At 55.4% G+C, this 23,845-nt stretch overlaps 2 long non-coding RNA genes across 3 annotated transcripts in view; both read right to left on the bottom strand.

The window, feature by feature from the left end:
- Positions 1 to 23,845, bottom strand: part of LOC106034431 (uncharacterized) — a 31,817-nt gene continuing 7,972 nt past the window's right edge. Inside the window, exons 3-4 of the long non-coding RNA XR_007163617.2 lie at positions 2,206 to 2,394; positions 1 to 334 (exon numbers count right to left, since the gene is read on the bottom strand). This is a non-coding gene — a long non-coding RNA (uncharacterized lncRNA). The remainder of the gene's footprint in view (positions 335 to 2,205; positions 2,395 to 23,845) is intronic.
- On the bottom strand, positions 14,071 to 22,248 carry LOC106034430 (uncharacterized). Of its 2 annotated transcripts, none has more exons than XR_001206059.3 (4): positions 21,621 to 22,248; positions 16,002 to 16,063; positions 15,681 to 15,870; positions 14,071 to 14,244 (listed from the first exon to the last, which is right to left on the bottom strand). It is a non-coding gene; the product is annotated as an uncharacterized lncRNA (long non-coding RNA). The 2 variants fall into 2 exon arrangements; XR_001206058.3 differs by having other exon boundaries at positions 14,071 to 14,249; positions 21,621 to 22,241.

Consider the following 23,845-nt stretch of genomic DNA (forward strand, 5'->3'; position numbering starts at 1 on the left):
CGTGGCCAGGGCCATGCCTACCAGTTTATCCCCAGGGGATGGGTGGATGTCAAGGAATTCTTTGGCGCAGGGAACGGGAGGGTGGCAGCACCCAGCCCGCCGCCGGCAGCAGTGCCCAGCAGCCCACCCGCAGGGACGGCTCCAGCCTGGGTGAGGCCCCGTGACTCAGTGCCACGAGGCTCCAGGCTGGTCTGTACATGAAAGTTACGATATGGAGGCAAAGACACTCAAGATCACGTTTATTTTGTACCAAAAATAATGTTTATTTCTCCATATGCTGCACTTGCAAACCCTGATAGTATCACGATGCTGCCACAGCATCGCTTGTCCACAGCTGCAAAGCCACAAAAAAAAGACTTTATATAGAGGGAACCATTACAATTAAATGAAAGCCTTTGGGCAAGACTCCAGCTCACATATCCTGATTTATCTCTCATTCTGCAACTTCCTGGAGCTGCCGAATGCAGCCACTGGCATTTAGCTGTACAAGGGCAACTCCTCCCTGCCCACGCAGTCACCAGCCCGGCAGCGCCTGCTGCTGCCCTGACCCTAGGGTGACACGTCTGGCAGCCTTGCAATGCCCCAAACACCGAGAAAACAGAGCACAATGCCTGAGCTGCCCTACCCGCAATCTTTGACCCCCTCATCCCTCCCCGGGGGCAGTGGCTGGCAAGGGAAGGGTCCAAGCCTTGCTTCTAGCAGGCTCGCGGAGCGCCCAGCCCTGAGCGTGATGGTGCCACAGCCTCTGGTCAGCACCCTGCTGCCCCTCCGCTGCCGGGGGATGAGCAGGAGCCCTTCCTCCCCCCTCTGCAATCAGCATGTCCCTCTATCAAGTGAAAACCTCTTGCGTGCAGGCACGTCTCTCTCTTCCCAAGGGCCCATCCGCAGCGCACCAGCTCCCCAGCTGTTATTGTCTCTGGTTCACGCACCGCTGGGTTTGTACACCAGAGCTGGGACCTGGACAGGGACAGAGCTAATGGACACGAAGCGAAGCAGCGAGCAGACGTCAGGCCCTGCACAAAGCGCCCGACTAAGCGTACCTGCTGCTGCACGGGCTGACCTGGCTCAGGGACACGTGCTTGCCCGTGCTGTCCCGAATCTTTATTAGCATTTGCAGCCCATAATGGGCTAACAAGCCCCAGGAAGACCCAGAACAACCCAAAAACAGAGTTTTCCTTTACTAAGTGTACTAAAATTAGAGTCAAATGAAAAAACTGTGAGGCTCGGTGTGACCTGAGCCAGAAGCACTGTGAGGGGACAAGCTTTGCGGACCCACAGCCTGGAGTGGAAAGTGCCCCGTGGGCAGCCTGAGTCACCACACAGCACTTGCCCAGTGCCTGACCCCACGCTGCACATGCCTGCCAAGCCCCGTCCACGCAGGATGGAATATTTCTGCTCTTGGGTGTGACAGCAGCCAGGCTGTTATGGATGGCTCCATTACCTCACCGCTACAAATATGCTGAGTTAAAGCAACAACAAAACGCAGTGCCTGGGAGCTGCGGAGCTGCACCGGGTGTGCAGTGCACAGCAGGTGCTGATGAGGGGGATATAAGCAGGGCAGAGCCTGGCCACTGTGCTGGGATGGACAGCCCCTGCAGGGCGGCTTCTCCAGCCGTGGGGCTGAGGGTCTGGACAGGCAGCCCCCTGCTGCCCACGCAGCTGAGCACAGCACGGTGCTCCAGCCCCAGCTTCCTTCCCTGCACGAGGGGAATGAGGCACACCAGAAGGTGCTGGTGCAGCAAAGCTCCAGCATTTGGAGGAGAGCAAGCCTAGATTAACTGACCCGTGGGTTTCTCCCCACAGGGAGGCAAGGATGGAAGAGGGCAGGAGCCACCAGCACTGCTGGAGGAGCTGCCTGCAGCAGCAGAGCTGGGGCTGGCCCGGCTCAGCAGCACATCCTGAAGTACCCGAACTGGTCAGGGTTGAGGCAGCTTCCAGCACCCCTGCTCCGCACCCCAAAAAGAGCTGGGGGTGCCGGGCTGAGTCTCTACCCTCTGCCCTATTTGCTCACTCCAAGAACAGGAGGGCTGCAGACAATGTCCCTGCCCTTGGATACAGCTGTTGGCCCTTCAGTCCTTTTCAGGGGCACACTGAAGGTTGGCCATGGGAGCTGGAACACAAGAACTTGCCCCAAGAGCAAGTAGAACAATAAATTACCCTTCCTAGCAAAGCACAGATCCCAGAGTGAAGCTCTGTTTTACTTACTCTGGCAGTCCAACTGGCTTCTGCCTTTTCCCAGGCATAACGTCCTGCTTGAGCAGCTGACGATCTCCGTGGTCTCCTCAATGATGCCTCCGTCTCTTGTTTTCTCACTGCCCTTGCAGACCTCTCTTGGTTCTGAAAACAAGGCCACATCTTTCAGCTGCTCAGAAGCCAGCAAAAGTCTTCATTTTGCTGCAAGAAGAGAAATTGTTAGAAAAAGTGGAGAGAACCCCCTGCAGGCCAGCTCTGGTGGAGCCCACCTTCCCCTGGGCCAGCTGGATGGGGTCGCTGCTCGGCCTCAGGACACTGGGGAACAAGAAATTCCCTCCACAGGGCCAGGGCTGCAAAAGGCAGCAAATGTCCGGGAAGATCTGTCAAAGTCCTGCTTGGGGCTGTCAGGGCTGATAGGGTGGGATTGAGGAAAGGACAAGGCAAAAGGGACGTCTGGGAATGTCTCCCCACGTATGGGTTATGGTGTGCGGTGCGGTTCCCTGGAGGAGGATGTGGACGAGGTAGGCTAGAGCTTGGAACAAACTCCAAGGTCACAGTAGCCCTGAATTAGAGGAGGTGCTGTGCCCCTCGGAGCACCCATGGGCACACACCAAGCAAGGAAGAGGTAGCCCTGCATTTGGGAGGGGATGGCATAAGGGACGGGGGCTGAGGATTATAAAGCAGCAGCTGAATTGCTGCACAGAAACGAGGAATTAACTCTTTCAGGGCTGAAAGTCTTTTGTGAGCAATTTGTCACGCAGCCTTCTGGAGCAGACTTCTGAAATACCGAGGGGAGCAATGAAAAACCATGCGGGGGGGCAGGCAATAGGCTCCTGTACAGGATTTAGAGGCCTTTCAGAGACTCTGCCAACTAGGTATTGCGAGCCCAGCACCTCCTGCTGTGTGTCCTGGAGCTCCCCTCGCTGCAGGGGACACAGAGATGGGGCAGCAGCTCCGGGGCTGGCGCAGCCTCCTCCATGCCAGAGGGATAGGAGCCAGACCAGCAGAGGCTCACCAGGCAGACCGACAGCCTCTGAGCCCTGACATTTGCCACCTCCCTTCCACATCTGCCAGCAAGATGTCCTCTGCACAGCGTGGGCACCTTTGGGTGCTGGATGTGGGTGCCAGCTGTAGCCCACCCCGTGCAGATGCTGTCCTAGAGGGGTGCTGCTGCTGCTGGGCTGCCCGGGCGCTGCCCTCCCATCTTGAGTGGGGACCAAGCGCGTGGTCTGGGCAGACAACACAGGGAGCATTCACAGCTGCTGGGCTTTGTGTGCCGATCCCCTCGGGGCTATGGCAGAGGACTCTAGGGTGAGAGATGTCCCAGCAGCTGCCGGCTGGACCACAGCACAGCATGAGATCAGAAAGAAGGCAGGAGCCTGTATTCAATGGGCCTCTTGTCTCCATCTTCCCTCTGCTTCCTTCGCACAGTTTCCCCTCCCCGACAGCCTCCCCTCCCCAGCCCAACGCCTGTGAGCCCTCCCACATCCTGTCCTAACAGGTCCCAAATCCTCCCTCGCCCCCTCCGACACTCTCATCCTTCTCCACCAGTGAGTTTTCTCACATCCTCCCACCCTTTTCTTCCATAAATGTACTCTGTTGCTTTTTTAAGCCACATAACCCATAAGCACCCCCAAGCATCCTGTAAGGAGGAGTGCTGTGAAATTACAGCTTTGCATTTAAGCCTGCTCCTCCCAGCTTCATTCACGCCTCAAAGGGTCTGTGGCAGACACACAAACATCTCCAGTGAATGATTTCATGCAGGTCCTTCATGTCCCTCTGCTGGGTGAAGCAGCCCCAGGTCTCCCCAGTCATTCTTGTTGCATCTCTCTGCATCGTTTCAAGCTCATTACGTCCCCCCCTCAGGCAGGGGAAGCAGCACTGCAGGCAGCATCCAAGATGCAGTCACACGACACATTTAAAACCAAAAAAAGCCACTGCTGTGCCATGCTCTGATTGTTTTTCCTTCCTCTCCTTCCTTTCCCAGGGATTTCTAGATCTCAGATGGAGCTTTTGAGGTTTAGCCAGCACAAGTCACTCAGCTGACATTGTCACCCCATAAAAGTGGCAATGGTCAGCTCGGAGCATCACCGTCCATCAAAGGGTGAAAAGGCAGCAAGACGACCCCTTTGATACTGTATAAGCCACGGAGCACCTGTGTGAAGTCCTTTTTTTCCTACTCAAACACTAGAAATATTCCTACTATTCACTGTCTTCCCAAAGAATTTAATTCCCTGCCTTTTAGCCTGATAAATAGCGGGCTAACAGCTATGGATTACCTCTCCCCTCATCCCATGGGAGCTTCTTTAGGAGACCGGTGAGAGATCCCTTTGGAAATCCAGGTGGGATTCATCAGCTGGCTCCTCAAGCCTCTTCATCATCAGTATGACAAGAGGAAAACACTGAATATTAATGCTGCTTGAGTATTTACGGCTGGGCTGAAGGATCAGGAGGCTGGAAAGCCAAGCTCAAAGCTGCATTTTTGGGCCTTTTCTGCTGACCTGATTCAAGATTACAGTGTCTCTGCAGGGGACTGGCAAAACATCTCAGGAGGACTTGGAAAGGGCTGCCCTGACCGCAGGGCACACCGCACTTTGCCGTGGCTCGACCGCACCTCCAGGGGAAGGCAGCACTGCCTGCCCCCGGCTCGGTGCGGGGCAAGCGGCACTGATCAGGCAACGCGGGGCACCTGTCTGCTTCATGCACCGCTGCTTCATCCCCTCTGAGGAAGAAGAGGCCCCTGCATGCAGCCCAGCCAAGCCCTTGCTCTCCTTCCTGCTGGGCCACAGCTCGGGGCGGGCCGGATGGATCCGCCATTGATTTGCTGTGTTCACTTTGCTGCGCCATGGGGAGCAGATGGCCCGTGCGTGATGTCGAGGTGACAGGAAAGGAGCCGGGTTGGGTCACTGCAACCAAAAACCAGCCCCGAATCACCGGGCTGAAGTCCTGACTGCGGGACAATCACAGCGCTGGACCGGAGGACACTGAGCTATTGTGTGCACACCCGCCGTGGTCTGCAGGCGATGAGCTGGCTCCAGCGATCCCCTTTTGTTGACCTCTTTATCCCACAATGAGCCCTTTAAGCCACTGAGCAGAGGCCCGCCAGCGTTTCCCATTCCTTTATGGGCTTACATGAAGCTGCTGGTGGCTGAGCAGAAGCAGCTGCCTGGGTGGGCAGGAGTCAGATCGGCGCTGACAAGTCTCGCGCCTTGCAGCCACCACCAGGCAGGTGAGCGTGGTGGGGAGGAGAACTGCTGGTGCTTGGCAGTGCAGCGATGGAGAGATGGTCACATCAGCATGATGTGACCGGCTGGGAGAGCTCCTGGGAACCACAGGGCATCGGACAGTGGGTTGTGGGAAAAGGGCTGCGAAGGGCAGCGCCTGCCCACTGCCCAGTCCACAGGAGAGCGTGGGGTCCAGCAGCAGCCTCCCAAAACACACGCTCTCCGTTGTACCCCGTGGCAATGCCAAAGCTGGCTTGGGACCATGTGGGTACTGCAGCCTGGAGCACTTGCCCTTAAAGCACCTTAAAAAGAACCAAAAAGGGAAAAAACCCCACCGGGCTGAAAGACAGCCCTTGGTAAAACAGAGTGCCTGGGACTTATCCGACCTCTACCCCATGGGCAAGGTGCAAAGGGAGCTGTGCTGCCCCAGCAGCCTGGTTAGTGCAGCAGAGGAGCCTGGTGTCACAGCTCTAAGGCAGCCTGGAGGCTTCTCTTACAGCGTCCCATCAATGCCCCTGCCCCTTCCATCCTTGTCCTGCCCAGGAGCACAACGACTGCCTGAGCCATGAGCTGCCCTGTGTCTGTGGCTTCTCCAGCAGTACGGTGCCTGGCACATGGGAGGCAGTGAGCAACAGCCTCTTGTTTGTACCGGTGTGCAAAGGGACCCCCACCCCCGGAGGGGAAACATCAGTCCCTGTCCTTCTTGCCACCTTGCAGCGCACCCTCTAACTGTAAATCCTTGCCCCTTGTTGCAAGTAAAAGAAGACCAAGCATCCCGCTGCTACTATGGACTGCTGAAACAGAATTGCAGGTTTCTCTCAATGCTCCTCCTGGATATGAGACAGGAGAGTTGTAGCTTTCTCTCCTACATCTCTATTCGGGTTTTCATTTTCCATAGGCTTGGCTTAGAGATCTCCCTCCCCCACTCTTCTGTCTGGCCACCAGCTTGCAGCCACTGCCGTGGCACAGATCCGGCACCACGTGCGTGTCCTCATTTCTGCTTTCCTGGGTCCTGTTCCTCTCTGCTTTCTTTCCCACTGAGTGCACCACACGCCCTGTACCCAGAATCTCCCACACTTTCAGTAGTGCATAAGCTGTGGGGACCATAACCACCTCTTTCACACTGTTCTCCTCAAACCCTGCCATTTCTGAACCTGCTTCCAAGCTTTCTCCATTTTCCCAACCCCCTTGATCTCTTTCCCTTCTGCCCTTAGCATGGCACCAGCTCCTTCTCACTATCTTCTCCCCTAGCTTCTGGCACCTGGGTGTACCTCCACACATCTCGACACAACCTCAACTCTTTCCACTTCTTTGAGAGTATTTCTGGCAGAAATGCGATAGTGGCTTGGCTACACTTTCACACGTAAAAGGCCCAACTCTACCTGCTCAGCCTGCAGGAACAACTCTGGTGTCCGGGCAGTCCATGATGCTGGGCAGGACAGATGCCAGCACGCAGTACGGAGTGCTGTGTAAGCCAGCACTAACAGAGTAGTGGAGAAGCTATTTTGGAAATGGATTAAAAGGATGTAATGCCTCAGCAGCTGCAGCAATACCAGCTGGGTATCTGAACCGTGCCATGGTTTCCTTGACAGCTGGTAGGAACAAACACCAGGCAATAATGGGAGGCACTGGTTCTCCTTCCCGGACCAGCCCCGAGATGCCCCGTGCCGGGCAGCCCCTGCCCTGTCCTGCTCCCCGGCTGTGACAGCTCCCAGGGACACGGCCATGCCGGTGTCATCGCCATCTGCAGAGAAAACACGGGACCCCATGAAATCCATGTGGCAGAAACAGGGAACAGGCCCCAGCATCTGGATTACCTGACAGACTTTCTGAACAAGAGCCTCACGCCCGGTTTTGGGGCAGAAAATAGCGCCTTTTTCCCTTGTGTCAGGGAAAAGAGAGAGCGAATACTTCACCTCCTGCTCCTCCATGTCTGGCAGGTGTGGGGCAGACCCCAGCCGCTTTGCTCTCCCCACTCCCCCCCTGCTCTTTGACTGTTGCCTTCATGCTCGTGGTGCAGCGGGGGCGAGAAGGACGGGTGGGGATGGATTAGGACCCAGACTGCCTGGCAACACCTTCCTCCCCAAGGAGAAGGGGGGCACGGCTCAGCCAGGATTTTTGGCGTGTTTTCTAAAGCATTTCTCTCCCTTGGAGATCCCAGCTGTTGGGTTATTTGCTGCCGACTGAGCCCCCTCAGGCTCCCCTGCTGATCTCCCTGGGCACTCTCCCTCCACGCCTGGCTCCGTTGCCTCCTTGGTCCTCGCCGATTGGAGTCCCCGGCTGCTAATGCATCCCCTGCCCTCTAATCTCCCTTTCTCTCCCCCGACGGTGCTCAGGCCACTAAGGAGATTAGCTGGGCCTCAGCTGCTCTCCTTCCCCAGCAACAGGGATGTCACCCCGCGGGGACACACGTGCGGTGGTGGCACATGTGTTGCCACCACCCTGGTGGAAGCAAAGCTCCGGTGCCCTCTCCTGTCCGGGCAGATGGGTCCAGAGCAGGACGGGAGCTGCCGGCTTAGGGCCATCAGGCAGGAGAGGTGCTGGGACAAGCGTGGGCACAGCACCTGCACCCTGCTGGGACCCGTCAGACCCGCACTGGTCCAGGGCTCCTGGGCAGGGGACGGAGCCCCCTGCACCCCACCGAGGCTCAGCCTTCTGCTCATCCAGCACCAGAGCAGATTTTAAAAGGCCACAAACTCCAGTCCTGCGCATCGTCCCTGGCCGCCAGCGAGGCACCGAAGCAGTTAATGCCGAATGCATGAGCGCTCTGCGGATTCCTGTTTCCAGGACAACAGCTCCCGATGAAACCCAGAGCTATAAAATCCCATTAAACATCTGCGAGCGCCTGCCTGCCTGCCTGCGGTGGGTGCCACCTGCCGGCGCAGCACCCGCCCAGCCGGGGCAGAGGCACGCAGCACCCCAAAACCACGGTGCTGGGGGACCAGGAGCCGCTGTGCTGCGGGGGAAAGCTGGGGTGTGAAAACTGTCTGCCAGCCCTGGCCTTGGGGCGCTGGAGGGGAGACTGCCGCGCTGCCCCGGGGCGCAGGCTCGCACCCCACAAGTCTCCAGGGCCAGGGGGTCTCCTGGGACAGACAGCACTGGTGGCTGTGGCTTTGCCACGTAAAGCTGGCAGAGCTGCTCCTCCCAGAGCAAAGCAGCCTGAATTCACCCGTGGGTGCTCTCATAAGGGGGGGTGCTGAGAGAGAGCAGTCCATTGGCATCTGGTACAGCCGGGGCTTTCTGGCTCCCTGCGCTTATGCCGAGCCCGAGCAGAGGGTCTAGGCTGCTGCGGAGGGTCTCTGAGGACAGGACAGGACAGGACAGGACAGGGGGGACTTCAGGCTGAACTCAGCCCAAGCCAGACACAGAGCAGAGGAAGGATGCTGGGATGCTGCTCGTTGGGGTCCCTGCCTCAGCTCGGGGTTTCACTTTCTCCTCTCCTCCTTCAGAGTATCAATGTAGTTCTAAGCATCCCTCATACTGATTACAGAATTTAAATCCTCTCCTCCCCTCTGTGCTTCCACCACTGCTTGCAATAAGAAAAGGCATCAGGAAAAAGTTGCTGGGAGTTAGTGAGGTGCTAAGTAAAATCACTCATGGTGATGCTCCTGACGGCAGAGCTCACCAGATGCCTTCCTGCTGCGGGCAAGAAAAGCAGTGCTGAGTTTAATCCAGGAACACACAACAGGCTCTCCAGATACCGGGCAAAGAGGGCCCTAACAATCAGAAGATGCTAAAGAGCTTCTGCTTTTGGGAGAAGCGGTATGGGCAAGAGCAGACACTGACCCTCAAGGGGAAACTCAGACCACAGCTCCAGGAGTAACCCATTCCCATGCATCTGTTGCCAGGGCTTAGCATCCTTAGATGTGAGACCTGGATCCACAAAAAATGTGTGGGCTCCTGCATCTGGAGCTGAGTGCAGCCACAGATATTTATTGACTTCCCCACATAAAACCCTGAGCTGTACCATAAGCTGTTCCCCTGTGCTCTTGCACGCAGAGGCGCAGAAGCTGCAGCTTTTTGTTCTGTTTGCAAATGCTGCAGAGTCACTCGGACCCTGGGAGAAAGCCTCCCCGCTGCCTGGGGAAGGACGGGGCAGGAGGAAAGCAGGGAGCAAGCAATGCCTTCTTAACTGCTCCCCCCCACCCTTCATCTAACTCCACCGCCGGGCATGGGAGGGAAAACATTCACTGGGACCAGCAGCAGCAGGAGCCCTGGAAACCCTGGCATCTGCAGGAGTCAGGGGAATCCAAAGGGGCCACGGATGAAAGCTGACACAGGATGAAAATACTCTTTGAGCTACAAATGTGATTGCTGGCACAGCTGCCGGCCAGACCCCCTTCTGAAAGCTGAAACACACCAGCGAGGGGATGGAAATCATTAACTTGCGCCTTTGCGTGTTTTAACCATTTCCATCTCCCTGTGCTCTTAAACAAGCTCCAATTTCAGATTTCAAGCACCCCGGAGCGGCAGCGCCTGGGCTCCCCAGGGCAGCACCACGGCGGACGTGCTGCTCTCCCCTCCTCCTCTAACGCTCCCAAGGGCAGAAGCCAGGGCCATGCAGCTTTTCTGGTGCAGGAGCAGAGGGCTGGGAACGAAGCCCACCAGCACCCAGGAGAAACCCGGAGCCGTGTGACACTCCATACGAAACACAGAGGCTACGAAAGGCCCTGGCCTCAGGGTGGAGCAGGAAACCCCAGCCTCGCAAGCAAAGAAAGCAGTGGGCGGAAAACCCACAGGGATCCGGGCACGCTGCTGGGGCAGGGGTCACCCAGCGCGCCGGCTGCTCTGCCCGTGGCAAGCCAAGCCCCGCGCTCAGCTCCAAGGCCAGCACAGGCGTGCAGCCTTCTCTCTTCGGGGCCTGGATCGGGCCCTCGTGGCTGCAGGAGGCAGGGAGGGACAGGAGAGCTTGTGGAGCGCGAGTGCAAACGGCCAGGAGGAGGGGATGCGCCTCAGGAAACCCGGAGACACAGGAAATCAACGGAGAGGGACTAATCGAGTCCAGATGTTGCAAGCAAAGAACGCCTCTGGTAGCAGGGAGCAGAGTGAGGAAGGCCACGCTGTGGGGACAGCACGGGGCACGGACAGCCAGGTTCACTTTCTGGAGCAAGCCGTGGCCTTTGAATTCAGACAAGTCACAACTGCTGATGAAATCTGGATGGGGCATTTGGCACCTGTGTGCCTCCAGGCTGGGCTCGCAGCTCCTTACCTCTAGTGCTGGTCAGCGGGCTTCCAGCCTCCAATTTAACAGGTAAATTGGCAAAAGGTGAAGGGAATGGTGGATGCATTACAAAGTGTCAGGGTTAGATCTACACCCACAGGAGTGAGGAGTCCAAGGCTGTGGCCACTCAATCTGGCCAGCACAATCACTGCACTGCTACCCCAGAGGGCTGCATCTGGTTCGGGGACCCCCCGCTTCATGCAGCAGCTCTGGGAAAGCTCATACGACTGCCCGTGACCTCTCCCCCCCTCTTTTCCTTTAAAATGCATTCGCAAGGAAATCTGAAACTCATGTGGCTGGAAAAGGGCAGTCTGATGCCAGACGCCTGCATTAACAGAGCCGAGCACAACGTGACTGTTTGCAAAGCAGGGAGGGAAGCGCTCCTAGCGCCAATACCCACCAGGCCTCCCAGAAAAACAGGGGAGGAGGAGATGGAGCACGGGGCTACAGCACGGAACGGCAGTACCGTTTGTCACATGGCTTTTAGCCTGTCATGTGAAGTGCTGCACTTTATTTAGATGATTTATTATTTGTTTAGATTAAGAAGGCCTTCAGGTTGGGCCAAGGCTCTGTCTCTTAATAGGCTCTGCGCATCGCAGGAGATGGGCTTGCTGTGGCTCACCCAGCACCTGTGGTCAAAGCTCCGCAGGCGAAGCCTCAAGTTGCTGCTGTCAGGACTTACCTCCCAGTGAAGGGAGCGACTCCGCTCGTGATATCCCCAGCCCTCCAGCCCTGGGACTCCTCATTTGTAGCTCCCCGCACACCTTATTAGCAGGGCTTTGCATCCAGGTTAAAACTTCCACTGTCCCGAACCCCCAGCTGCATCTGATGCCTGCATTTACCTCTACCTGCTGCTCTTCTGTCTTCTGCTCTCACCCTCTACCAAACTGTGCTGAGCCTTTTAAATCCCTTCTGCCACAGCTCCCATACACTTTGAAACACCTTTAGTCTTAAAAGCAAAATGATATTGTTGTTTTTTTCCACATATTTGTTGTTCTCTATGTCAGTTGGAAAGCTCTGAATGCTATATTCCACATTCAAAATCCATCCCTTTGTCATGTTTACGCTTTTGTTCGAGTTCTCAGAAATAAAAAAGACAAAAATAGAGAACGCATTCCTAAAATACTTGCCTCAACCAGGAGCATGGTTTCTGCCCTACAGTTGTCATCAGGACTCCAGATGTACCCCTGAAAACACCACTGCCAGCCGTGGGGCTCACCCCCAGCTCAGTCAGGCAAATCACCCCCACCTTGCTCAATTACACCCTGCCCAGACCAAGGCTCCATCCTTTTTTGCTTTGTTTTGTTTTATTCCTCAGTATTTTAGCAGCTCTCCACATTTCAACCTCTAAAAATGCAATAAAAGGTGGGTTCTTTGGAAAAGTTTGCTCCAAGCTGTTTAAGGACTGCTGGCTGTGGGATGCCCACGCAGGTGCCAGCCGGTGGCTCGGCTGCCCTGGGTCAGGGAGGGGATGGAGCTGTGCTGGCCGTGTGCTAGAGGGAGGTCTGGCAGCAGGAGCACAGACCAGAAGCAGGGAACACCAGCAGGTAAGACAAAGAGTGCAGTGTTCAGCAGCAGGAGCTGAGCAGGGTACTCATCCTGCCCGAAGGAAGGCTGCATCCGCAGGCTGCATCCTGCTGCTGGCTCCTGCTTTCCTTCCTCTCTGGACACTGACTCAGCACAACCGGCTTTTCATCACAGGAAAAAACACGAGGTATCCTTCCTTCCAGGCACCAGAACTGGTTGTTTCATTGATCCTTCTTTCCTTCGCTGCCCCACGCAGCTGGAGCAATCCGAGGAACAAAAAGAAGGCATTGGACTTGGCAGCCGTCCTCCACCAGCACCCCTGGCCTTGCCATTGCCCGGAGCAGCCACAATCCCAATCCCAATCCCAACCCCAGCCACTAGCATGGGCATGGGAATGGACGGAGCCCTGCAAACCCATAGAGGAAAGGGGAGGCAGAAATTGGAATAAAAGGGGCCAGTCAGTGCTTGTCTGGCTGAGCCCTGTGCCTGCTCAATGCAGTCTGCCCCATTTTCTTAATAAATCCTCTCTCAACTCCTTCTCTATGCATTCACAGCCCATCCCATGTGTGTGTGTTGCAGGGGCTCACTGCCAGCTCCTGGGCGCACACAAGGGGGGACTGGTGCCAGTCCCCAGGGGCAGCAGGGGCTCAGCACCAACTACAGGGGCTGGAACTTTAACTTTCAGCAGCGGGGTGGGAATGGTGTGTGCCCCCCAAACCAGCTCCTGGGGGACCAGCGTGAGTATAGGGCTGTGTGCTGGAGGCAGGGACACTGGGGGGCAAAGGGACTGTGCTGGTGCTCAGGGGACCACGAGTGTGTGTGCTGTGAACCTGGAGAGTGCTGTGTGTGTCCCTGTGCCCATGGCCTCTTGTCCCTGACAGCCCCAGAGGAGGGGACGTGGCTGTCACTGCTCGAGGAGCTCATGGCCTCAGCTGGGCAGGGGCAGCCTGGCCATGGCCGCACTCGGTACCTCGCTGAGTGGTGCTGAGCTCTCTGCCAAGCACAAAATCAAGCCTCAGTGAGAGGGGAAGCAGGAGGGGGCATGCACTAGGACAGGCAGCCTGAAATCTTTGTGCACAAGGCAGCCAGCTCCTCCCGACAGATCAGATGCAGGAAACGTTGAAGTGATGCCTCCGGTCCCGCAGACCTCAGACACACCGAGCTCCTGCTGGCCCCAGCTGAGTCCAACACGGCCACCAGCACAGAGAGCAGCAGGAGAAAAACGCAGGGGGTGGTGGTTAAACAGAGAGGAAGGGATGCTGCCCGAGACGGGCGCTGCCTGACCCAGTCTCAGGGGAGCATCCCCAGGCTCGGCCACGCCACAGGGCCTTAGGGCAGTGCAGGCAGGGCACTGACGCAGCTCGCAAGGCAAAGCTCTCTGATTTTTGGACTCGCAGCTCCCACATGACTGAAAAACAACTGCTTGTTCTTTGTGCTGCTTCCCAACTTGTGACAGCAACCAGAAAGATTTTCTGAGCAGCTGGGTGATGTCTCCAGAGCAATTTTGCATTCAGACATCATCCCTGGGCAAGCTCGCTGGAAAGGAAACAACCTCAGGGGAATGCACATTATCACAGCCAGGAGTGGGTTTATGAGGTCAGCCACGAGCGTGGGGAGGAGGAGGGAGACCAAGTCCAGACGGCGGGTATGGGGTTACGTACAGCTGGGCACAGCGAGGAGATGCTGGCAGAGGGCATCGGCAAGGGCTGAGCCACGGCAGAATTACTGTCGTGGAGAGAGTCACGAGTGCAGCTGAAGGGTCAGAATGCTATTTCTGATAAAAAAAAAAAAAGTTAAAAACAACAAAACAAAAACAAAAGAAAAAAATAGCAGCAAAAGAACACAAAAAATAGACAAGAAATAAGCAGTTCTGAGGTATTTAATCCTTTCTGTACTTTTCAAACTTTATAAAGGTTCTGGCATTGCTAACAAGGTCAGATTTATTTTCCACTCTGCTGTTTCAGAGAAGCTGCAGCACTCTCAGTTCAGGTCCCACTCTTAGCTCCCGGAGAGCCCGTCCTCCTCGGCACGGCACTCACACTGAGCTCTTGTCTGCGAGCCGGCAGCAAGCAGGGGTACCTGGACTGGGGAAAATTAGTGGCTTTGATAAAGGAGGCTTTGGGATCTGACAACACGAAAACTTCTTGCACTGAAGAAAGGAAAAAAAAAATCCTGATCCACTTTAACTACTGGCATTGCACAACCAAAGTTTTGGAATTAAATGCGTCAGGAAAGCATGACTTATCCTGCTGGAGTTTTACAGGACACCAGATTCTTTTGCACTTCAAACATTGGATTTTTCCTATGTGGAGAGCCCAAAGCTCTGCCTCAAAAATAGGACGCCTGAGATCCTCTCAAGATGTCTGGGGAAGACAAATGTAGAGCTCCTAGTTCTTCATTTTCCTCTTGCCTTAAAAAAAAAAAAAAAAAAAAATCCTGACGGGGTGAACCTAGGTACACACACACTTTATAAAAGCTTGTACTCTAGCAATAAGAGTAGGGAGAGCAGTGTTTTTTTTTTTTTTTTTTCCTCCCTAAAACCGATATAAGGACCTTTGATACAGCTTGGATCTTAAAAATGCATCAAGACCCAATTTGGCTCATCTAGACCCTCCCCACACCCAGGTGAGGCGATAGCTCCCCCTCTGCAGGCAGAGTCCTGCTTGGGAACTAAGGTAATAAATTTGGTACTGATTAAGTAGACCAAAGAGAATTACTTCTAAGCAGGCTGAAAACGTTAGTAGACAACAAATTGTTTAAGTTCATCACTGGCTGCTAAAAGGCAAGTCACGAAGCAAGATGAAGGAGACCACAGAAACAAAGTCCCTATCTGAAAGACGGGGTGTGTAGCATAAAGACCAGGAGGGGAAGAGACCTTCCAGGATCTTTTATTTACCTTGAAGGCATGTAAGGGCTCCCAAACCCACATGGAGACCCGTCCTGAACCCACACCGCGCCTCTGTAGCGCAAAGCTCCTCACATTCGCACCCCTGCAGCCCCGATCCCTTAGAGCCCTGCAGCCTCCCCCTGAAGCAAAATGCAAAGCTTAATGGGCAATTAGCGCTGCAAACATCAGCCCCTGATCAAAGCATGCTCCAATCAACACTATTAGCCTAATGAGAGACAATGGGGAGGCTGAGAAAGACCCGAAAAGGCCAAAAGTTACCGCAGGGAAAGTGTCTGGGGGACTCCCTGCTGCGTGGCAGAGACCCGAGCAGTTTCTCTTCCCAGGTGGCCGCTGGGCAGGTGTTCCCTTTTCTCTATTTCTTTTTATTGTCCCTCTGTCCAAAAGAACTTCTACTGCCGTCAGCAACAGATGCTCAGAATAAACCTGCGTGCAGGTCAGCCTGCCTTGCCAGCTTCGTGCACCACCGGGCAGAGATGCTGCAAGGAGGCTGAACCGGGAGGTGCAGTGGGACACCACACGGGGAACAAGACAGGGAAAAATGCAAGTTTCCTGTTAGGGGAAGATGCTGATGCGATCAATTTGTCTGACTATAAGAAAAGTCACTTACCATACCCCCAGGCTGCTCCCCCTGATCGGTGCATGCAGCCTGCATTGTTGCAGGCTTCACCAGCACACGTGGCTGCGGCAGCAGCTCGGTGGGGTCGCACAAACCAGTGGGACAGAGCTGCCTGGACCAGCACCCAGCACACGCAACCCAGGGAGAGGTCCAGGTGACACGGGGAGCTCCCCTGCCTCCCCTGTGCAAGAAAGGGAGGGCACGGAAACTTAGGAAAGCTCTGCAGTAAACGAGGTCACCCACGGTGCAAATTGCAAGGCAGCAGAAGTCAGGAAATGATTGCCCCCCATCTCCTGCCCAGTGTGTGCTCACCTGCACCGTGTTGTGGTTCAGCTCAGCCTCATCCAGCCCAGGGCTGCAGCCTTGATCTTTTCCTAGGAGATGAGGAGAGACCCAGAACATGACTGCCAGGACCCAGAGGGGAGCACAACTCAATTTTGGGGCATGACCGCCTGCTGACTGCCAGAGCGAAGCAGTTTCTGACCCGGTCACACTCGCATGGCATCTGCCCGAAGTCAAGACGTGCAGCTCCTTGCCTTTTTTACTCTGAGGTTCCTTCTCCTCTCCACCCTCCTGGTCTTTCTTTTCTGCCTCAGATAAGTTGTGGGGTGCTGCATGGGAACACCCCTCGGTAACACCCCAGCCTCTCCTTGTGCCGTGGTCGAGCAGAACCAAGTAACAACGCCCTGGCTGCCCCATGCCACAAACGGCCTTATGAAGGGGTAGGGAAAGGCCAGAGCCTCTCCCCAGTGCTCAGACAGGGACACGGCCTTGACGGTTCCACACAGAGCACAGTAACATGAAAACATTAAATTAAAGTGGAGACTTCAGGTCGAAGTGACAATATCCACCCGCACATCAGAGCTCGGTGTGAGACACCATGGCAAAGGACTTGTGCAGCCACGTCCCAGGTAGCCGTGGGAGCATTTCAGGGGACAGGTTTGCAGGGTTGGTGCTAGAATGACTGAGGTATGCCCAAAATCGCCAGGTCCCTGGACCTTGCTGCTGCATGTTCCCCCCTCCTTACATGTCAGGCTCCGACTGCCTCAGGAGCACCAGCAGCCCAAACACCACCCCCGTGCATGGAGGAACAGAGCGGGCTCAGACCTCATCCAGCAGGTGCAGGATGAGGTCTGAGCAGACCCCTGCTGCTGGGGTGCCCCAAAACACCAGGCACAGCCCAGGGTGGCTGCAGGAGCCAGGGTGCCAGGGCTGGGGGGATGAGCACCCCTCCTCAGAGCCAGCCTATGGCTGTGCTCCTGCTCCTGCCTCCTCCCGTGGAGGCACCCCCGGCACAGAGCTGCTGACCTATTTTCAGCTGTGTGGGCACGCACAAGATCACAAGCAAAGGGCGCTTTGGCTTAGGATATTTAAAGGAAAAGACACTGATGCAACTGTCTCCAGAAACCACAGTGGCTCTTAGGATGTTTATTATCTTCCTGAGAAGCATCTTTGTGCATGGCTGTGGGAAGGAAAAAAAAAAAAAGCACAAAGAGCAGTTGGATAAAAGCAGAACAAAAAGCTCCATTAAGCTGCAAAATCACTTTTCAAGCAAAGCAACAAAAGGGTAATCACTGAGGATGCAAGAACTTGCAGATAAACTGGGCCTAGGACTAAGAGCACCTAGGACTCACCGCTGAGGAATGAACACATTTATAGGGAAGGAAACGAGGTGTGACGGCGCGGTGCTGCGGACATCCCCAGCCTTTGTCACTGATGGAGCAGCTGCCTGTGCAGACGCATCCCAGCTGTGTTCAAACAAGGCACCTTCCCAGGGATTCCTGTCCAAGATTCCAGATGGACTTAGACCAAGCTGTGAGGTGTTTAATCCACACCGCAGGCAGGTTTTGGAGCTGGCAGCATCAGCTAGTTTGAAGTTAGCTATTTAAACCAGGTACAATCTCTGCACACAGATTGCTGAGGGTGAGGACCTTACTCCCTGGGTCTCAGGTACTGGAATAACAGATACCACAAAGGGAACCAAACCCTTCAACTGGGAAAAAACAAATAAAAAAAAACCCAGAAGCTGTACTGATGTTCACTAAACTTTCCTGCCAGCCACGGAAGGGGAAGATGTGCTGTGCTTGCTGCCCAGTGAGAGCCTGCAAACAGGCAGCTCCCGGTGAGCAGAGCAGACCCTGGGCTGCAGGGCGTGCGAGTCCGTCCCTGAGCCTGCAGCATCCTTGCTCGGTTGCTCCAGCGAAGGTCACTGTTGGAGAGGGCTCTAGCAGCTCGGTTTGCTGGCTTCATATCACGGATTGGGAAATGCCTGCTCACCCCCCCGCAGCTCTCCACTGCACAGCACGAAGGATGCAGCGATGAGTAAGATAAGAACCATTACTACAAACAGAGACATCCACAACAATTACTCAAATATCACATGCTGGCAGCTCTCCTGGGGCTCTCCACACAGCTGGGAAAGGTGACGCTGCCGGGATTTGTTGGTAACAAACCTGGGGCAACATCCCATCCCAACGTGCACGGGCAGGAAGAGAAAAAATAGAGCTCAGCATCCTGAACAACGAAAACAGGAAAGGGCCACTTGCCGGGGAACCTGGACAAGGCTCTGCAGAGAAGCCTCAGATGCTGCCCCCAGCTCCCACACAGCTGGTGGGGACCTGCCCAACCCAAACCAGAGATGTCAGGGGCAAAAAAGCACCCTGCGACAGCAGGAGAAGGGCTCGGTGCTGGCAGGGGGAAAGGGACTGCTGTGCAGCAGCTCAGCTCTGCAGACCCCAAGGTGGGGGCTCTCCCATTGGGGACCCCCTCACCATGCCCCCAGATGCAGCCCCACAGAGAGCCAACCCCCACCCCCCCCCGAGCTCTGCCCTGGCAGGCCTCACTCCCCCCTCCTCTCCCGAACCTGTTTTTTATTTTCTGCGTCAGAAACATAAAATGGAGACTGCAGGAAAGAAAAACACTTTGTCTAAAATGGCTGAGGGAGAGGATGGAGTTGCACAGCAGTGCACGAGCACCCTCTGCTGCTGGATGGTCTGGGGGGGGGGAATGACACTGCAGCCCTGCTCCAGCCAGAAAACAGACCCCAACCATCCTTCAGTGGGTCACATCACCTCTCATCACAGCCAAAAGATTTACCCCAAGCACCTCATTCACAGCCTGGGCACCTCCTGAGCTTTCCTGGTTGTCTCTCCCCTGCACCCCTTTCACATTCTGTTTTTCCTCACTGTGTCACATTCACAATCCTTAGGGAAAGGCTTAAAAACCAGGCACTTTTCACATAAACAAATCCCAACAGCTAAAGAGGTCACCCTCCAAATTTATGTATTTTTTCCAGGTTTGAGAAAAGCACTAAGTTTCACCTGTGTTAAATACCGCAGCAGGAAAGCTTCAGTGCAGGGTCTGTCCCGTGTGTTACCCCTCGTGGGAACGCACCCAGGCCCAGGGGTGGCAGAAAGGGACAAAGATGACACTGAACTGAGGTGACTGGGTGCTGCCCCTCAGCAAGGTCTAGTAGCCAAAGGGAACATGCAAAACCAGCCCAAGGACACCTTGCAAGCCGTTCCTTGATCCTCCAGCTTTCAAGCCAGGAATAAATCAGCCTAGGGACAAATCTAGCTGAATCTGAAGCTTAAATTCTCACGTGAACCTTATAGAAAGTTTTCCAGGGTCTGTTCAGAAAAGGCCAGAAGGCATCATTCAGCTAGGAGAGGAAAATCACAAAAAGATTCAGCATCCTATGTCCTTTGTGGCAATTGGAGCAAACACCAAGGACAATGAGAAAGCAAAGCAAGGATTTAAAAACATTAGAGAGAAAAAGACAGGTAAAGCACTTATATAGGTAATTGCGGGTAAAATTATAACACCAAAACATATTCGCCCAGGAGCAGGGGGCCCAGAACATATTTTGGCACCATAACCACACACATCCAGCCTGGCCAACACTGGTTCTGGAAGCACTGACGCTCTCACACTGTAAGGCTGCACGCAGAAAGTCACTCTGGCTATGTGACAAACTCAAAGAGCCACTGAGGGCCTTTTTTGGGAAGGGACAGTCCCTTTTGGGGGATCATGGCCAGGCTGAGCTGCAGCCAGAGCTCTGCAGTGATGCTCCTGCTGCAGGAGCATGCCTGGGTGCAGGACACCCAGACGGGACACCCAGACCTGACCTTACAGCCATGCTGCAGACATTACAGGCACAACCCCAGCACACAGGGGGACAAGCGAACCTGACTCCGGCACAGCAGACAGCTCCACAGGTCAGAGCTGGTCAAAAAGGGCAGGAGGGGCAGCAGCATCGGTGCACAGCACAGGTATTTCTGCCCAGGAAGGGGCATCGAAAGATAAAGTGCCAGAACATCTCACCCTGTGAGCAATGGGGGTATGAGTAACTGCAAAACATAGTTTTGTGGCTACTAACCACAGGGGCATTCCCAGCACGCCCAGGGTGACTCAGTATGGGAGTAGGCAACGTGTCAGGGTGGACCCCAGCCTGGTGGGATGGTGCCACAGGGCAGGAATGATGCTGGGAGCTGAGGATTGGGGTACGCTGGCTCCTGGACCCATACCAGCAGCTGGGGAGGGCACGGGGGGGCAGCTGGAAAAGGGGAACACCCCAACAGCACAGCAGCCATGGGCTCAGAGCACTGGGCTGGAGCGGGGCATACTGGAAGGCACTGGGAGCCCTGCAGTGGAGAGCAAGGGGATTGAGAGAAGGGCTTACATAACGCTCCCCAGGGATGCATTTTATTTAACAGCACAAAAGACTGCAGGTCCCTGCTCCTGCTCTGGAGAAGCTGCCTTTGTGTGCCAGGGCAGGAGATTCCCTGCGACCCCCCTGTGCCCCCCAGCAGCAGATGGGGACCCCCCCCCCCCCCATCTCCCAATCACAGCCTTGTCACTGGCAGAAAGGAGACAGAAATCTCCCGAGCCAGGCTGTCTGGCAGGACAAAGGCTCCTTGCAAGAGGCCGGGCGCAGGGAGGGTGCAGCGGGGGATGCTGCGTGCGCAGCCGGCTTTTCCCCTCTTTGTCTGGAAAAGGAGGTCACGGGGGGGGGCCGGGGGGATGCAGGGGAGGATGCTGGGGATGATGCTGAACAGCATCAGAGCCCCGTCAGCAACCAGCTGATTCCATCTCCCAATCCCCATCCCCTGACCTCATTTCCAGGCTCCGAGCCAACGTGGCTCAACTGCGCACATCTGGCGCATGAAAGTGGTACTGCAAGGAGCTCGAAAACTTCAACTCAGAGCAAGGGGACCACAGGTATTCCCAGAGAAAACCCCCCAGTTTTCCAGGCCAGAGGAGCTCCCGGACCCCTGTGAAGCCACAAAACCCTAGAGCACCCCTGGCACTCAGCTGGGGCTCACCCGGCTGCCTCTCACGCACCAAACCATGGCTCTGTGCCGGCATCCCTGTGCGACGAGCACTATGGGCACAGTCTGGGCCCCAGTGCCCCCCAGTAAGCACCCCACACCTGCACACAGCCCACCAGTATCCCCCAGGTGCTTCCCATGGTGGCAGCAGTTCCCCAGAGCTGCCCTGCAGCTGCCAGCAGGTTCCTGCAGTCGAACACCCCCTATGGTGCCAGCACCAGCAAGGAAAGCAGACACACCTTATCCTGAGGATGAAGCCCCCCAGCACAGCCCTTTCTCACTCCCACTCACTTTTCTACGTGTCCTCTGCCAGAAATGCCACGTCACCTGGCAAAGCAAGGCACAGACAAAGCATGGCAGCAGGCAAAGCACAGCACCAGGACATCTGCTGCTGCTGGACCAGCACCTGGAGGGCAGCGGGTGCCCCATGGGTGCTGCTGTAATGGGACAGGGAGCGTAAGGAAAGGTCAGTCCCAGGTGTACAGACCACACCAATGCCTGGTACAAGACAAAAACATCAGCTGCTAAAACACAAGGCTGTGTTACAGAAAGCTTCTGAGCTGGGACACGCAGGTGGGAAGCGGTGGTATTGTACACATACCTCCCAGCCCAGCCGGCACTTTGTGCACCTGTGCTTCTCGGTAGTGTACTTGCAATGAGAAGTGACTCCAGCTTCTGGGAAGTGCAGTTTCAGTGTACGGGCCCCAAACCCTTTCCTATGACATCACACAAGGATCAAGAACCTCACGTATCCCGTGGAGATGAAACAATGACAGGACCCTAAGAAGAAAGCCCTCCAAACAGGTTCTGCCTCCTTCGAGAAACAATATTTCAGTCTTCCTACAGTACTGTTCCCCAAACCCTGTCACAGTACAGTGATGCTGTTAGCATGTTTTATTGGGCTCATGTGGCAAGGTTTTGGTAGCGGGGGAACTGCAGGGGTGACTCTGTGAGCAGAGCCCAGCAGCTGCTCCATGTTAGATGAGAGCCAGATCCAAAAGGACCTGCTGCTGGGCAGAGCCGAGACGGGAGCAGTGCTGGTTGGGCCTTGGGGAAAGCAGAATGGAAAAAGGGAAGAAAGCTGAAAACAGCAGCGGGGAGAGAGGGGTGAGAAAGGAGAGAGAACCAGCCCTGCTGACACCAAGGTCAGTGCAGGAGGTGCTCCAGGCACGCAGCACAAGTTCCCCTGCAGCCTGTGGAGAGGCCCCTGGTGGAGCAGGCTGTCCCCCTGCACCCATGGGTCCCACACGGAGCAGATCTCCACGCTGCAGATGTGGAGGAGCCCCCGGTGGAGCAGGTGGATGTGGCCTGGAGGAGGCTGCGGCCCATGGAGAGCCCCCGCAGGAGCAGGCCCCGGGCCGGAGCTGCAGCCCGTGGAGAGGAGCCCACGCAGGAGCAGGGGGTCTGGGGCGAGCTGCCGCCCACCCGTGGGGGACCCGTGCTGGAGCAGTTTGCTCCTGGGGGATGGACCCCATGGTACGGTGCCGTGTGGGAGCAGTTCTTGAAAAGCTGCTGCCTGGGCGCAGCCCCCGCAGGCTCAGTTCGGGAAGGACGGCATCCCGTGGGAGGGACCCCACGGGGAGCAGGGGCAGAGAGGGACCGTGAGGGAATGGTGGAGATGAAGCGCCAGGGACTGACTGCAGCCCCCAGTGCCCGTTCCCCTGCACCATTTGGGGGGAAGGAGGGAGTGGAGGGTGAATGGAGGGAGGGTGTTTTTAGTTTCTCACTGCTCTGGCTTGTTAGCAATAGGTAATAAATTACATTAACCTCCCTATGCTGAGACTGCTTTGCATGGTAACTGGTGAGGAATGTCCCTGTCCTTATCCCAACCTTATTCTTGCTCCCCCCCCCCCCCCCCCCCCCATTTTCTTCCCCTATTCCTTTGAGGAGGGAGATTGAGAGAGAGGAGTGGCGGAGCTCAGCTAGCTGTCAGTGTGAAACCACCCCGCATGTTATCCAGCATCATGCCAGAAGAAAATTGGAAGCAAGAACAGGGAGATTTTTTAAGAGAGAATAGCCACCAGTTTCAACAAGGGAAATCCTGACAACATAAGCTGAATTATATTCACAAGGGTGGTTAAACACCAGGGAAGGCAGCCCAGGTAAGTCCAGAGTGAATCTGCATTACTCTGTGATGCTGTAAGGATGCCTGGTGAGTTCTCCCCACTTGCTCTCTTCAGCAGACAGTTTTGACCCAGACCTTACTAACTCACAGGCCTGGGGAGAGGGATTCCCGTTTTGTCCAGGAATGTTTTTAAGCAAGAGAGGAAGAGAAAAACTTCTGTTCTTGTTCAGTGCCACTTTTCAGCCAACAGCAGCACAAAATGCACATCTGCTAGAAGACAGAAGCAACAGCTTCAGGATCTTGAAGGCCTCTGCTTCACTAGATACAGAGGTCTGGGCTGAAAAGGGAGAAGGAAGGGAGGTTTTGATTAGGGCAGACATCATGCCAGGGCTACCTGCACTAAGGCACTTGTGAGCAAGGGAAGCAAAGCCTCCCAATGTCCTGCAAATCTGAGGATGTATGAAGAGTGTGTGGGGAAGCTTTACTGCATCTGTGAGCGCCTGGACAGACGACCAGCTAGCCTCTGCTTAAAAAACCATTTTGCCTGAAAGTACTGGGCAGCATTTTCAGAGAGAAACAGTTTCATTCTCAGAACAAACCTGGCTTTGGTATATGCACCAGGTATTCAGGGCCTTGCCCCCTTGCTGGGTGTTTAAAGTTCCTCCAATTGTAATGGGACATTACATTTCCATGTATTAGGAGCTGAATACCTTTGTGGATCTGGCCTTGGAGCTAAAGAGCCTCTGATTTCTAGCAAAGCT

This window comes from Anser cygnoides, chromosome 14, assembly GCF_040182565.1.
Source record: "Anser cygnoides isolate HZ-2024a breed goose chromosome 14, Taihu_goose_T2T_genome, whole genome shotgun sequence".
Lineage (NCBI taxonomy): Eukaryota > Metazoa > Chordata > Aves > Anseriformes > Anatidae > Anser > Anser cygnoides.